General features: G+C 64.5%; 5 pseudogenes; all 5 read left to right on the forward strand.

The window, feature by feature from the left end:
• Window positions 1-397: 397 nt before the first annotated feature.
• On the forward strand, window positions 398-516 carry LOC142876091 (uncharacterized; annotated as a pseudogene).
• Window positions 517-3,987: 3,471 nt separating this feature from the next.
• LOC142876092 (uncharacterized) lies at window positions 3,988-4,106 on the forward strand (annotated as a pseudogene).
• Window positions 4,107-7,577: 3,471 nt separating this feature from the next.
• Window positions 7,578-7,696, forward strand: LOC142876093 (uncharacterized; annotated as a pseudogene).
• Window positions 7,697-11,171: 3,475 nt separating this feature from the next.
• On the forward strand, window positions 11,172-11,290 carry LOC142876094 (uncharacterized; annotated as a pseudogene).
• Window positions 11,291-14,760: 3,470 nt separating this feature from the next.
• On the forward strand, window positions 14,761-14,879 carry LOC142876095 (uncharacterized; annotated as a pseudogene).

Consider the following 14,879-nt stretch of genomic DNA (forward strand, 5'->3'; position numbering starts at 1 on the left):
AAAGGGCGCGCGCGTGCGCAGTCAGCGTCAGCGGCGGCGACGCGCTGGGGGTGGGCAGCGGGTAGGTGAAGGAGGCCGGGCGAGGAGACGAGGGGGGCTGGGAGGGCTCCACCTTGGCGAGTCCAGCCGTGGAGGCGCATCTTGTGTGAGTGTGAGTGAGTGTGAGTGTGTGTGTGTGTGTATAGAGAGACAGCCCCCCGCCCCGCCCCGCCCATCACCCCCGTCCCTGGGAGCCCACGGGACCCGGCCGGCGAACTCAACAGGCCCGGCCCGGCGCGGGGCCTGGGGCGGGAGGCGGCGGCGGCGGCGGCGGCGGCGGCGGCGGCGGCGGCGGCGGCGGCGGGAAAGCGCAGAGAGGCTCGGCTTCTTGAGCGGGGCAGGGGCGCCCTCCGCCGCCGTCTAGGGCCACACCACCCTGAACGCCCCCGATCTCGTCTGGTCTCGGAAGCTAAGCAGGGTCGGGCCCGGTCAGTACTTGGATGGGAGACTGCCTGGGAATACCGGGGGCCACAGGCTGCTTCTTTTTTTTTTTTTTTTTTTTTGCCTCTTGTTCTGTCCCCTTTCTGGGAGCGCGGCGGCGGCCCGGGGTGGGGGTGACCCCAACCCTCAGCGCCCGCCGCGCTGCCTGGCGCCTCAGCCCGCACCGTGGGGCCTCCTCTTGTCCCAAGCCGCGACACCGCCGCCACGCGGCAGCATGCGTGGCATCTGCACTGTCAGGTCTCAGACCAAAGGTCTGCTCTGTGGGAACAGACACGCTGGAGAAAACCTTGAGAGTCTGAGAGGGGAGGGAGTTCCAGAAGAAGGCCAGGATGTCATTTTGAGGGAGTATGTGACCAGAACTCGTCCCGTTGCTTTTGGGGGTTCTATGGGCTCCCCGCAGGAATCTTTGGTGGTGGCACCTGATGTTGGGGGATCCGGAGTCACACCCAGACCTGCTCCACAGGCCTCCTTTTACTTTTCTCTTCGGATTCATGATTTTTAAAAAGTGTCTCTTACCTCTATGATTGCATTTTCTTTTCTCTCTCTTTTCAAGCAGATGATGGGAGTACAAGTATTCAGGTGACATGTGTTGCCCGTGCACCCCTCCCCTCTGTGTTCTCATTCATATACCTCTCATGTTGTTCCAGCGTATTGTGGGGGTACCAGTGTTAAGGTCGGGTACAGTTGCCCTCTCCAAGCCTCCCCCCTGGGGTCAGAGCTTCAAGTGCGCCCATCCCCCAGTCGGTGCGCACCCACCCCATTCCTAATGGATGTGGATGCCCATCGCCTCCCCCCACCCGCCCGACACCCACCCGATGAAGGTGATTCCTCTCCGTCCACTTAGGTGTCCATCCGTTCGTACCAATTTGCTGGTGAGCGCGCTCACGTGGTGCTCGTGTGTCCATTCTTGGGATACCTGGCTTACTGGAACGGGTTCCAGCTCTGGCCAGGAGAACACGAGAGGCGCCCTCTCACCGCTGCTCCTCACAGCCGAATGGCACTCCGTGGTGTCCACGCGCCACATTTTATTAATGCACTCCTGGATGGATGGGCACTCGGGTCGCTTCCACGTCTTTGCGATTGTGAATTGTGCCCTAACTGTCACCCTACCCCTTACCCAGCCCGTCTCCTCTGCCCCTGCCTGACGCACTCCTCCCCGGCCAGGCCCGTCACTGTCCTGGGCCCCCGCCTGACCGGCTCCTCCCCGCCCGGCCTGTCACCGTCCTCTGCCCCTGCCTGACATGCTCCTTCCCGCCCGGCCTCTCACCGTCCTCGGCCCCTGCCTGACCGGCTCCTCCGTCGCCTGGGCCTTCCAAGGGCTTGGTGTGGAGGCTGCTTCCAGGAAGCCCTCCAGAAACCCGGCAGCAGGGTGGCCGCAGCAGTCTCCAGCAGCCTTCCCTAAGTCGAGTGCGGGGGACGTGCCCCCGCTGTGCCGCGGGGGGCCCAGCCTGGTGTCTTCCCTGATGCCCTGCGGCTGCCGGCTGGGGCTGCCGCTCCCCGCGAGGGGAGAGCCGCGGAGGTGGGGACCGCCTCCTGATGGGGACGTACGTACACGCAGCTCTCCACGTCGGATCCCGGGGCTCTCTGTCCTGCCCGAAGGCCCAGCGGGCCTGCGGGTCCTTAGAGTGGCAAAAACATCCGAAAGCTGAGACTGAGGGTCCGGTGGGTGTCTGCACTTTTGTGCTGGGCACCCCAGGGAGGCCCGGGGGCTGGCTGGACAACGTGGTCTGCTGGGCGGGGGGGGGTTTGGAGGAGCAACTGATGCCCTTCGCACCTTGGGTAGCAAGAGTCTGAGGTGTCTCTGAGCCCTGTGCCATGTCCGGGGGGGGGCGCGGGGGGGGGGAGGAGGAGGAGGAGGAGGAGGTGGGAAGGGCCGGGGCCTGCAGTCCTGTTCCCGGGGTGGCACGGCAAGTGGCTTCTTCCACAGGCTGCTTGGCCTGGGCTCCCTGCACCTGGGCCTTTGGGGGACTGGCCCTGTGCTTGCCAACACTTCCTGCAGGGACCCAGAGCTGGGAGGTGGCATCTCTCAGCCCTGGGTCGGGCAGAGCCCCAGCGGGCCATGCCCACAACCTCTCTCAGCACCGGTCCCCCAGAAGGCTCCTTTGGGACCAGGATTCTCTTGCGGTGACTCTTTAAGGTCTGGCCCCTGGATGGAGGGGCACCAGGAGTAGAGGAGCAGGAAGGGGAAGGGGGTGGCCATGCGAGGGGACACTTTGAGGCCAAGTCCCAGCTTCAGCCTGATCCTCCTGGGAACCCCGCTCTGAGACAAGGAGCCGGGCTTCGCATTCCCACAGCAGCCAGTCGTGGGCTGAGGACACCTGGGGCCTTGGGAACTCCCTGGCTTCTCCTTGGTTTAACATCTAGAGCTGCTTGTGAATCGGGCCGCCACACACACCCGAGTGCAGGTGTCTTCCGCACAGACTGCGGGCCTCGCTCTTCTGAACGCCGCTAGCTCGCCACCCACCCACGGGTGAACCTGGTCAGGGTGCTTTCTCTCGGGGGCAGACTCTTTTCCGGGCGGGCTACCGGTGTCTCTGTTTGCTCGTTTCTTTCTTCCATTTCGGGAAAGGCTTCCTTGCTGGGTGTGGAAATCTCCTATGCCTTCCCTCGCCTATTCTGTCAGCTTTCAAATTCTCTTTCAGTTGCCACCCTCACAGATGGATTAGGAAACTCTTTCCGGTGCACTCATTAGTGAAATGACCTCAATGAAGCTGGAATCCAATATCTAATGGCCGATTTTTAGCGAGTCCACACGCCAGGGTGGTCGGGGTCCAATGCAGCCCCGGCCAGGCCCAGGCCCCTTGGACCGGGCCACAGGAGGACACAGAGGAGGGTCCCGGCCCCCACGAAGCGGTGCCGGCGGTTCTCCACGGGCTTGGGCGTTTTCCAGAGGTAGGAGATGGAGGGGACTGATTTCTTCAGCGCCCCACAAACCACGCCACCCCACCCCACCCATGGGACACATCCCCAGAGAGAGACGCCCCATACACTGGCTCCCCTCCCCCTTGCGCTGTGCCCCAGCCCTGGCCCGGGGGAATAGGCGGCAGCCCACCCACAGGGCGAGGGGGGGCACAGCTGAAAGGGGTTGTGGGGGAGGGCGGCCCCTGGCTGGGGTCAAAGGGCGCGCGCGTGCGCAGTCAGCGTCAGCGGCGGCGACGCGCTGGGGGTGGGCAGCGGGTAGGTGAAGGAGGCCGGGCGAGGAGACGAGGGGGGCTGGGAGGGCTCCACCTTGGCGAGTCCAGCCGTGGAGGCGCATCTTGTGTGAGTGTGAGTGAGTGTGAGTGTGTGTGTGTGTGTATAGAGAGACAGCCCCCCGCCCCGCCCCGCCCATCACCCCCGTCCCTGGGAGCCCACGGGACCCGGCCGGCGAACTCAACAGGCCCGGCCCGGCGCGGGGCCTGGGGCGGGAGGCGGCGGCGGCGGCGGCGGCGGCGGCGGCGGCGGCGGCGGCGGGAAAGCGCAGAGAGGCTCGGCTTCTTGAGCGGGGCAGGGGCGCCCTCCGCCGCCGTCTAGGGCCACACCACCCTGAACGCCCCCGATCTCGTCTGGTCTCGGAAGCTAAGCAGGGTCGGGCCCGGTCAGTACTTGGATGGGAGACTGCCTGGGAATACCGGGGGCCACAGGCTGCTTCTTTTTTTTTTTTTTTTTTTTTGCCTCTTGTTCTGTCCCCTTTCTGGGAGCGCGGCGGCGGCCCGGGGTGGGGGTGACCCCAACCCTCAGCGCCCGCCGCGCTGCCTGGCGCCTCAGCCCGCACCGTGGGGCCTCCTCTTGTCCCAAGCCGCGACACCGCCGCCACGCGGCAGCATGCGTGGCATCTGCACTGTCAGGTCTCAGACCAAAGGTCTGCTCTGTGGGAACAGACACGCTGGAGAAAACCTTGAGAGTCTGAGAGGGGAGGGAGTTCCAGAAGAAGGCCAGGATGTCATTTTGAGGGAGTATGTGACCAGAACTCGTCCCGTTGCTTTTGGGGGTTCTATGGGCTCCACGCAGGAATCTTTGGTGGTGGCACCTGATGTTGGGGGATCCGGAGTCACACCCAGACCTGCTCCACAGGCCTCCTTTTACTTTTCTCTTCGGATTCATGATTTTTAAAAAGTGTCTCTTACCTCTATGATTGCATTTTCTTTTCTCTCTCTTTTCAAGCAGATGATGGGAGTACAAGTATTCAGGTGACATGTGTTGCCCGTGCACCCCTCCCCCCTGTGTTCTCATTCATATACCTCTCATGTTGTTCCAGCGTATTGTGGGGGTACCAGTGTTAAGGTCGGGTACAGTTGCCCTCTCCAAGCCTCCCCCCTGGGGTCAGAGCTTCAAGTGCGCCCATCCCCCAGTCGGTGCGCACCCACCCCATTCCTAATGGATGTGGATGCCCATCGCCTCCCCCCACCCGCCCGACACCCACCCGATGAAGGTGATTCCTCTCCGTCCACTTAGGTGTCCATCCGTTCGTACCAATTTGCTGGTGAGCGCGCTCACGTGGTGCTCGTGTGTCCATTCTTGGGATACCTGGCTTACTGGAACGGGTTCCAGCTCTGGCCAGGAGAACACGAGAGGCGCCCTCTCACCGCTGCTCCTCACAGCCGAATGGCACTCCGTGGTGTCCACGCGCCACATTTTATTAATGCACTCCTGGATGGATGGGCACTCGGGTCGCTTCCACGTCTTTGCGATTGTGAATTGTGCCCTAACTGTCACCCTACCCCTTACCCAGCCCGTCTCCTCTGCCCCTGCCTGACGCACTCCTCCCCGGCCAGGCCCGTCACTGTCCTGGGCCCCCGCCTGACCGGCTCCTCCCCGCCCGGCCTGTCACCGTCCTCTGCCCCTGCCTGACATGCTCCTTCCCGCCCGGCCTCTCACCGTCCTCGGCCCCTGCCTGACCGGCTCCTCCGTCGCCTGGGCCTTCCAAGGGCTTGGTGTGGAGGCTGCTTCCAGGAAGCCCTCCAGAAACCCGGCAGCAGGGTGGCCGCAGCAGTCTCCAGCAGCCTTCCCTAAGTCGAGTGCGGGGGACGTGCCCCCGCTGTGCCGCGGGGGGCCCAGCCTGGTGTCTTCCCTGATGCCCTGCGGCTGCCGGCTGGGGCTGCCGCTCCCCGCGAGGGGAGAGCCGCGGAGGTGGGGACCGCCTCCTGATGGGGACGTACGTACACGCAGCTCTCCACGTCGGATCCCGGGGCTCTCTGTCCTGCCCGAAGGCCCAGCGGGCCTGCGGGTCCTTAGAGTGGCAAAAACATCCGAAAGCTGAGACTGAGGGTCCGGTGGGTGTCTGCACTTTTGTGCTGGGCACCCCAGGGAGGCCCGGGGGCTGGCTGGACAACGTGGTCTGCTGGGCGGGGGGGGGTTTGGAGGAGCAACTGATGCCCTTCGCACCTTGGGTAGCAAGAGTCTGAGGTGTCTCTGAGCCCTGTGCCATGTCCGGGGGGGGGCGCGGGGGGGGGGAGGAGGAGGAGGAGGAGGAGGTGGGAAGGGCCGGGGCCTGCAGTCCTGTTCCCGGGGTGGCACGGCAAGTGGCTTCTTCCACAGGCTGCTTGGCCTGGGCTCCCTGCACCTGGGCCTTTGGGGGACTGGCCCTGTGCTTGCCAACACTTCCTGCAGGGACCCAGAGCTGGGAGGTGGCATCTCTCAGCCCTGGGTCGGGCAGAGCCCCAGCGGGCCATGCCCACAACCTCTCTCAGCACCGGTCCCCCAGAAGGCTCCTTTGGGACCAGGATTCTCTTGCGGTGACTCTTTAAGGTCTGGCCCCTGGATGGAGGGGCACCAGGAGTAGAGGAGCAGGAAGGGGAAGGGGGTGGCCATGCGAGGGGACACTTTGAGGCCAAGTCCCAGCTTCAGCCTGATCCTCCTGGGAACCCCGCTCTGAGACAAGGAGCCGGGCTTCGCATTCCCACAGCAGCCAGTCGTGGGCTGAGGACACCTGGGGCCTTGGGAACTCCCTGGCTTCTCCTTGGTTTAACATCTAGAGCTGCTTGTGAATCGGGCCGCCACACACACCCGAGTGCAGGTGTCTTCCGCACAGACTGCGGGCCTCGCTCTTCTGAACGCCGCTAGCTCGCCACCCACCCACGGGTGAACCTGGTCAGGGTGCTTTCTCTCGGGGGCAGACTCTTTTCCGGGCGGGCTACCGGTGTCTCTGTTTGCTCGTTTCTTTCTTCCATTTCGGGAAAGGCTTCCTTGCTGGGTGTGGAAATCTCCTATGCCTTCCCTCGCCTATTCTGTCAGCTTTCAAATTCTCTTTCAGTTGCCACCCTCACAGATGGATTAGGAAACTCTTTCCGGTGCACTCATTAGTGAAATGACCTCAATGAAGCTGGAATCCAATATCTAATGGCCGATTTTTAGCGAGTCCACACGCCAGGGTGGTCGGGGTCCAATGCAGCCCCGGCCAGGCCCAGGCCCCTTGGACCGGGCCACAGGAGGACACAGAGGAGGGTCCCGGCCCCCACGAAGCGGTGCCGGCGGTTCTCCACGGGCTTGGGCGTTTTCCAGAGGTAGGAGATGGAGGGGACTGATTTCTTCAGCGCCCCACAAACCACGCCACCCCACCCCACCCATGGGACACATCCCCAGAGAGAGACGCCCCATACACTGGCTCCCCTCCCCCTTGCGCTGTGCCCCAGCCCTGGCCCGGGGGAATAGGCGGCAGCCCACCCACAGGGCGAGGGGGGGCACAGCTGAAAGGGGTTGTGGGGGAGGGCGGCCCCTGGCTGGGGTCAAAGGGCGCGCGCGTGCGCAGTCAGCGTCAGCGGCGGCGACGCGCTGGGGGTGGGCAGCGGGTAGGTGAAGGAGGCCGGGCGAGGAGACGAGGGGGGCTGGGAGGGCTCCACCTTGGCGAGTCCAGCCGTGGAGGCGCATCTTGTGTGAGTGTGAGTGAGTGTGAGTGTGTGTGTGTGTGTATAGAGAGACAGCCCCCCGCCCCGCCCCGCCCATCACCCCCGTCCCTGGGAGCCCACGGGACCCGGCCGGCGAACTCAACAGGCCCGGCCCGGCGCGGGGCCTGGGGCGGGAGGCGGCGGCGGCGGCGGCGGCGGCGGCGGCGGCGGCGGCGGCGGGAAAGCGCAGAGAGGCTCGGCTTCTTGAGCGGGGCAGGGGCGCCCTCCGCCGCCGTCTAGGGCCACACCACCCTGAACGCCCCCGATCTCGTCTGGTCTCGGAAGCTAAGCAGGGTCGGGCCCGGTCAGTACTTGGATGGGAGACTGCCTGGGAATACCGGGGGCCACAGGCTGCTTCTTTTTTTTTTTTTTTTTTTTTGCCTCTTGTTCTGTCCCCTTTCTGGGAGCGCGGCGGCGGCCCGGGGTGGGGGTGACCCCAACCCTCAGCGCCCGCCGCGCTGCCTGGCGCCTCAGCCCGCACCGTGGGGCCTCCTCTTGTCCCAAGCCGCGACACCGCCGCCACGCGGCAGCATGCGTGGCATCTGCACTGTCAGGTCTCAGACCAAAGGTCTGCTCTGTGGGAACAGACACGCTGGAGAAAACCTTGAGAGTCTGAGAGGGGAGGGAGTTCCAGAAGAAGGCCAGGATGTCATTTTGAGGGAGTATGTGACCAGAACTCGTCCCGTTGCTTTTGGGGGTTCTATGGGCTCCACGCAGGAATCTTTGGTGGTGGCACCTGATGTTGGGGGATCCGGAGTCACACCCAGACCTGCTCCACAGGCCTCCTTTTACTTTTCTCTTCGGATTCATGATTTTTAAAAAGTGTCTCTTACCTCTATGATTGCATTTTCTTTTCTCTCTCTTTTCAAGCAGATGATGGGAGTACAAGTATTCAGGTGACATGTGTTGCCCGTGCACCCCTCCCCCCTGTGTTCTCATTCATATACCTCTCATGTTGTTCCAGCGTATTGTGGGGGTACCAGTGTTAAGGTCGGGTACAGTTGCCCTCTCCAAGCCTCCCCCCTGGGGTCAGAGCTTCAAGTGCGCCCATCCCCCAGTCGGTGCGCACCCACCCCATTCCTAATGGATGTGGATGCCCATCGCCTCCCCCCACCCGCCCGACACCCACCCGATGAAGGTGATTCCTCTCCGTCCACTTAGGTGTCCATCCGTTCGTACCAATTTGCTGGTGAGCGCGCTCACGTGGTGCTCGTGTGTCCATTCTTGGGATACCTGGCTTACTGGAACGGGTTCCAGCTCTGGCCAGGAGAACACGAGAGGCGCCCTCTCACCGCTGCTCCTCACAGCCGAATGGCACTCCGTGGTGTCCACGCGCCACATTTTATTAATGCACTCCTGGATGGATGGGCACTCGGGTCGCTTCCACGTCTTTGCGATTGTGAATTGTGCCCTAACTGTCACCCTACCCCTTACCCAGCCCGTCTCCTCTGCCCCTGCCTGACGCACTCCTCCCCGGCCAGGCCCGTCACTGTCCTGGGCCCCCGCCTGACCGGCTCCTCCCCGCCCGGCCTGTCACCGTCCTCTGCCCCTGCCTGACATGCTCCTTCCCGCCCGGCCTCTCACCGTCCTCGGCCCCTGCCTGACCGGCTCCTCCGTCGCCTGGGCCTTCCAAGGGCTTGGTGTGGAGGCTGCTTCCAGGAAGCCCTCCAGAAACCCGGCAGCAGGGTGGCCGCAGCAGTCTCCAGCAGCCTTCCCTAAGTCGAGTGCGGGGGACGTGCCCCCGCTGTGCCGCGGGGGGCCCAGCCTGGTGTCTTCCCTGAGGCCCTGCGGCTGCCGGCTGGGGCTGCCGCTCCCCGCGAGGGGAGAGCCGCGGAGGTGGGGACCGCCTCCTGATGGGGACGTACGTACACGCAGCTCTCCACGTCGGATCCCGGGGCTCTCTGTCCTGCCCGAAGGCCCAGCGGGCCTGCGGGTCCTTAGAGTGGCAAAAACATCCGAAAGCTGAGACTGAGGGTCCGGTGGGTGTCTGCACTTTTGTGCTGGGCACCCCAGGGAGGCCCGGGGGCTGGCTGGACAACGTGGTCTGCTGGGCGGGGGGGGGGGTTGGAGGAGCAACTGATGCCCTTCGCACCTTGGGTAGCAAGAGTCTGAGGTGTCTCTGAGCCCTGTGCCATGTCCGGGGGGGGGGGGCGCGGGGGGGGGGAGGAGGAGGAGGAGGAGGAGGTGGGAAGGGCCGGGGCCTGCAGTCCTGTTCCCGGGGTGGCACGGCAAGTGGCTTCTTCCACAGGCTGCTTGGCCTGGGCTCCCTGCACCTGGGCCTTTGGGGGACTGGCCCTGTGCTTGCCAACACTTCCTGCAGGGACCCAGAGCTGGGAGGTGGCATCTCTCAGCCCTGGGTCGGGCAGAGCCCCAGCGGGCCATGCCCACAACCTCTCTCAGCACCGGTCCCCCAGAAGGCTCCTTTGGGACCAGGATTCTCTTGCGGTGACTCTTTAAGGTCTGGCCCCTGGATGGAGGGGCACCAGGAGTAGAGGAGCAGGAAGGGGAAGGGGGTGGCCATGCGAGGGGACACTTTGAGGCCAAGTCCCAGCTTCAGCCTGATCCTCCTGGGAACCCCGCTCTGAGACAAGGAGCCGGGCTTCGCATTCCCACAGCAGCCAGTCGTGGGCTGAGGACACCTGGGGCCTTGGGAACTCCCTGGCTTCTCCTTGGTTTAACATCTAGAGCTGCTTGTGAATCGGGCCGCCACACACACCCGAGTGCAGGTGTCTTCCGCACAGACTGCGGGCCTCGCTCTTCTGAACGCCGCTAGCTCGCCACCCACCCACGGGTGAACCTGGTCAGGGTGCTTTCTCTCGGGGGCAGACTCTTTTCCGGGCGGGCTACCGGTGTCTCTGTTTGCTCGTTTCTTTCTTCCATTTCGGGAAAGGCTTCCTTGCTGGGTGTGGAAATCTCCTATGCCTTCCCTCGCCTATTCTGTCAGCTTTCAAATTCTCTTTCAGTTGCCACCCTCACAGATGGATTAGGAAACTCTTTCCGGTGCACTCATTAGTGAAATGACCTCAATGAAGCTGGAATCCAATATCTAATGGCCGATTTTTAGCGAGTCCACACGCCAGGGTGGTCGGGGTCCAATGCAGCCCCGGCCAGGCCCAGGCCCCTTGGACCGGGCCACAGGAGGACACAGAGGAGGGTCCCGGCCCCCACGAAGCGGTGCCGGCGGTTCTCCACGGGCTTGGGCGTTTTCCAGAGGTAGGAGATGGAGGGGACTGATTTCTTCAGCGCCCCACAAACCACGCCACCCCACCCCACCCATGGGACACATCCCCAGAGAGAGACGCCCCATACACTGGCTCCCCTCCCCCTTGCGCTGTGCCCCAGCCCTGGCCCGGGGGAATAGGCGGCAGCCCACCCACAGGGCGAGGGGGGGCACAGCTGAAAGGGGTTGTGGGGGAGGGCGGCCCCTGGCTGGGGTCAAAGGGCGCGCGCGTGCGCAGTCAGCGTCAGCGGCGGCGACGCGCTGGGGGTGGGCAGCGGGTAGGTGAAGGAGGCCGGGCGAGGAGACGAGGGGGGCTGGGAGGGCTCCACCTTGGCGAGTCCAGCCGTGGAGGCGCATCTTGTGTGAGTGTGAGTGAGTGTGAGTGTGTGTGTGTGTGTATAGAGAGACAGCCCCCCGCCCCGCCCCGCCCATCACCCCCGTCCCTGGGAGCCCACGGGACCCGGCCGGCGAACTCAACAGGCCCGGCCCGGCGCGGGGCCTGGGGCGGGAGGCGGCGGCGGCGGCGGCGGCGGCGGCGGCGGCGGCGGCGGCGGGAAAGCGCAGAGAGGCTCGGCTTCTTGAGCGGGGCAGGGGCGCCCTCCGCCGCCGTCTAGGGCCACACCACCCTGAACGCCCCCGATCTCGTCTGGTCTCGGAAGCTAAGCAGGGTCGGGCCCGGTCAGTACTTGGATGGGAGACTGCCTGGGAATACCGGGGGCCACAGGCTGCTTCTTTTTTTTTTTTTTTTTTTTTGCCTCTTGTTCTGTCCCCTTTCTGGGAGCGCGGCGGCGGCCCGGGGTGGGGGTGACCCCAACCCTCAGCGCCCGCCGCGCTGCCTGGCGCCTCAGCCCGCACCGTGGGGCCTCCTCTTGTCCCAAGCCGCGACACCGCCGCCACGCGGCAGCATGCGTGGCATCTGCACTGTCAGGTCTCAGACCAAAGGTCTGCTCTGTGGGAACAGACACGCTGGAGAAAACCTTGAGAGTCTGAGAGGGGAGGGAGTTCCAGAAGAAGGCCAGGATGTCATTTTGAGGGAGTATGTGACCAGAACTCGTCCCGTTGCTTTTGGGGGTTCTATGGGCTCCACGCAGGAATCTTTGGTGGTGGCACCTGATGTTGGGGGATCCGGAGTCACACCCAGACCTGCTCCACAGGCCTCCTTTTACTTTTCTCTTCGGATTCATGATTTTTAAAAAGTGTCTCTTACCTCTATGATTGCATTTTCTTTTCTCTCTCTTTTCAAGCAGATGATGGGAGTACAAGTATTCAGGTGACATGTGTTGCCCGTGCACCCCTCCCCCCTGTGTTCTCATTCATATACCTCTCATGTTGTTCCAGCGTATTGTGGGGGTACCAGTGTTAAGGTCGGGTACAGTTGCCCTCTCCAAGCCTCCCCCCTGGGGTCAGAGCTTCAAGTGCGCCCATCCCCCAGTCGGTGCGCACCCACCCCATTCCTAATGGATGTGGATGCCCATCGCCTCCCCCCACCCGCCCGACACCCACCCGATGAAGGTGATTCCTCTCCGTCCACTTAGGTGTCCATCCGTTCGTACCAATTTGCTGGTGAGCGCGCTCACGTGGTGCTCGTGTGTCCATTCTTGGGATACCTGGCTTACTGGAACGGGTTCCAGCTCTGGCCAGGAGAACACGAGAGGCGCCCTCTCACCGCTGCTCCTCACAGCCGAATGGCACTCCGTGGTGTCCACGCGCCACATTTTATTAATGCACTCCTGGATGGATGGGCACTCGGGTCGCTTCCACGTCTTTGCGATTGTGAATTGTGCCCTAACTGTCACCCTACCCCTTACCCAGCCCGTCTCCTCTGCCCCTGCCTGACGCACTCCTCCCCGGCCAGGCCCGTCACTGTCCTGGGCCCCCGCCTGACCGGCTCCTCCCCGCCCGGCCTGTCACCGTCCTCTGCCCCTGCCTGACATGCTCCTTCCCGCCCGGCCTCTCACCGTCCTCGGCCCCTGCCTGACCGGCTCCTCCGTCGCCTGGGCCTTCCAAGGGCTTGGTGTGGAGGCTGCTTCCAGGAAGCCCTCCAGAAACCCGGCAGCAGGGTGGCCGCAGCAGTCTCCAGCAGCCTTCCCTAAGTCGAGTGCGGGGGACGTGCCCCCGCTGTGCCGCGGGGGGCCCAGCCTGGTGTCTTCCCTGAGGCCCTGCGGCTGCCGGCTGGGGCTGCCGCTCCCCGCGAGGGGAGAGCCGCGGAGGTGGGGACCGCCTCCTGATGGGGACGTACGTACACGCAGCTCTCCACGTCGGATCCCGGGGCTCTCTGTCCTGCCCGAAGGCCCAGCGGGCCTGCGGGTCCTTAGAGTGGCAAAAACATCCGAAAGCTGAGACTGAGGGTCCGGTGGGTGTCTGCACTTTTGTGCTGGGCACCCCAGGGAGGCCCGGGGGCTGGCTGGACAACGTGGTCTGCTGGGCGGGGGGGGGGGTTGGAGGAGCAACTGATGCCCTTCGCACCTTGGGTAGCAAGAGTCTGAGGTGTCTCTGAGCCCTGTGCCATGTCCGGGGGGGGGGGGGCGCGGGGGGGGGGAGGAGGAGGAGGAGGAGGAGGTGGGAAGGGCCGGGGCCTGCAGTCCTGTTCCCGGGGTGGCACGGCAAGTGGCTTCTTCCACAGGCTGCTTGGCCTGGGCTCCCTGCACCTGGGCCTTTGGGGGACTGGCCCTGTGCTTGCCAACACTTCCTGCAGGGACCCAGAGCTGGGAGGTGGCATCTCTCAGCCCTGGGTCGGGCAGAGCCCCAGCGGGCCATGCCCACAACCTCTCTCAGCACCGGTCCCCCAGAAGGCTCCTTTGGGACCAGGATTCTCTTGCGGTGACTCTTTAAGGTCTGGCCCCTGGATGGAGGGGCACCAGGAGTAGAGGAGCAGGAAGGGGAAGGGGGTGGCCATGCGAGGGGACACTTTGAGGCCAAGTCCCAGCTTCAGCCTGATCCTCCTGGGAACCCCGCTCTGAGACAAGGAGCCGGGCTTCGCATTCCCACAGCAGCCAGTCGTGGGCTGAGGACACCTGGGGCCTTGGGAACTCCCTGGCTTCTCCTTGGTTTAACATCTAGAGCTGCTTGTGAATCGGGCCGCCACACACACCCGAGTGCAGGTGTCTTCCGCACAGACTGCGGGCCTCGCTCTTCTGAACGCCGCTAGCTCGCCACCCACCCACGGGTGAACCTGGTCAGGGTGCTTTCTCTCGGGGGCAGACTCTTTTCCGGGCGGGCTACCGGTGTCTCTGTTTGCTCGTTTCTTTCTTCCATTTCGGGAAAGGCTTCCTTGCTGGGTGTGGAAATCTCCTATGCCTTCCCTCGCCTATTCTGTCAGCTTTCAAATTCTCTTTCAGTTGCCACCCTCACAGATGGATTAGGAAACTCTTTCCGGTGCACTCATTAGTGAAATGACCTCAATGAAGCTGGAATCCAATATCTAATGGCCGATTTTTAGCGAGTCCACACGCCAGGGTGGTCGGGGTCCAATGCAGCCCCGGCCAGGCCCAGGCCCCTTGGACCGGGCCACAGGAGGACACAGAGGAGGGTCCCGGCCCCCACGAAGCGGTGCCGGCGGTTCTCCACGGGCTTGGGCGTTTTCCAGAGGTAGGAGATGGAGGGGACTGATTTCTTCAGCGCCCCACAAACCACGCCACCCCACCCCACCCATGGGACACATCCCCAGAGAGAGACGCCCCATACACTGGCTCCCCTCCCCCTTGCGCTGTGCCCCAGCCCTGGCCCGGGGGAATAGGCGGCAGCCCACCCACAGGGCGAGGGGGGGCACAGCTGAAAGGGGTTGTGGGGGAGGGCGGCCCCTGGCTGGGGTCAAAGGGCGCGCGCGTGCGCAGTCAGCGTCAGCGGCGGCGACGCGCTGGGGGTGGGCAGCGGGTAGGTGAAGGAGGCCGGGCGAGGAGACGAGGGGGGCTGGGAGGGCTCCACCTTGGCGAGTCCAGCCGTGGAGGCGCATCTTGTGTGAGTGTGAGTGAGTGTGAGTGTGTGTGTGTGTGTATAGAGAGACAGCCCCCCGCCCCGCCCCGCCCATCACCCCCGTCCCTGGGAGCCCACGGGACCCGGCCGGCGAACTCAACAGGCCCGGCCCGGCGCGGGGCCTGGGGCGGGAGGCGGCGGCGGCGGCGGCGGCGGCGGCGGCGGCGGCGGGAAAGCTCAGAGAGGCTCGGCTTCTTGAGCGGGGCAGGGGCGCCCTCCGCCGCCGTCTAGGGCCACACCACCCTGAACGCCCCCGATCTCGTCTGGTCTCGGAAGCTAAGCAGGGTCGGGCCCGGTCAGTACTTGGATGGGAGACTGCCTGGGAATACCGGGGGCCACAGGCT

Source organism: Microcebus murinus, chromosome 14, assembly GCF_040939455.1.
Source record: "Microcebus murinus isolate Inina chromosome 14, M.murinus_Inina_mat1.0, whole genome shotgun sequence".
Lineage (NCBI taxonomy): Eukaryota > Metazoa > Chordata > Mammalia > Primates > Cheirogaleidae > Microcebus > Microcebus murinus.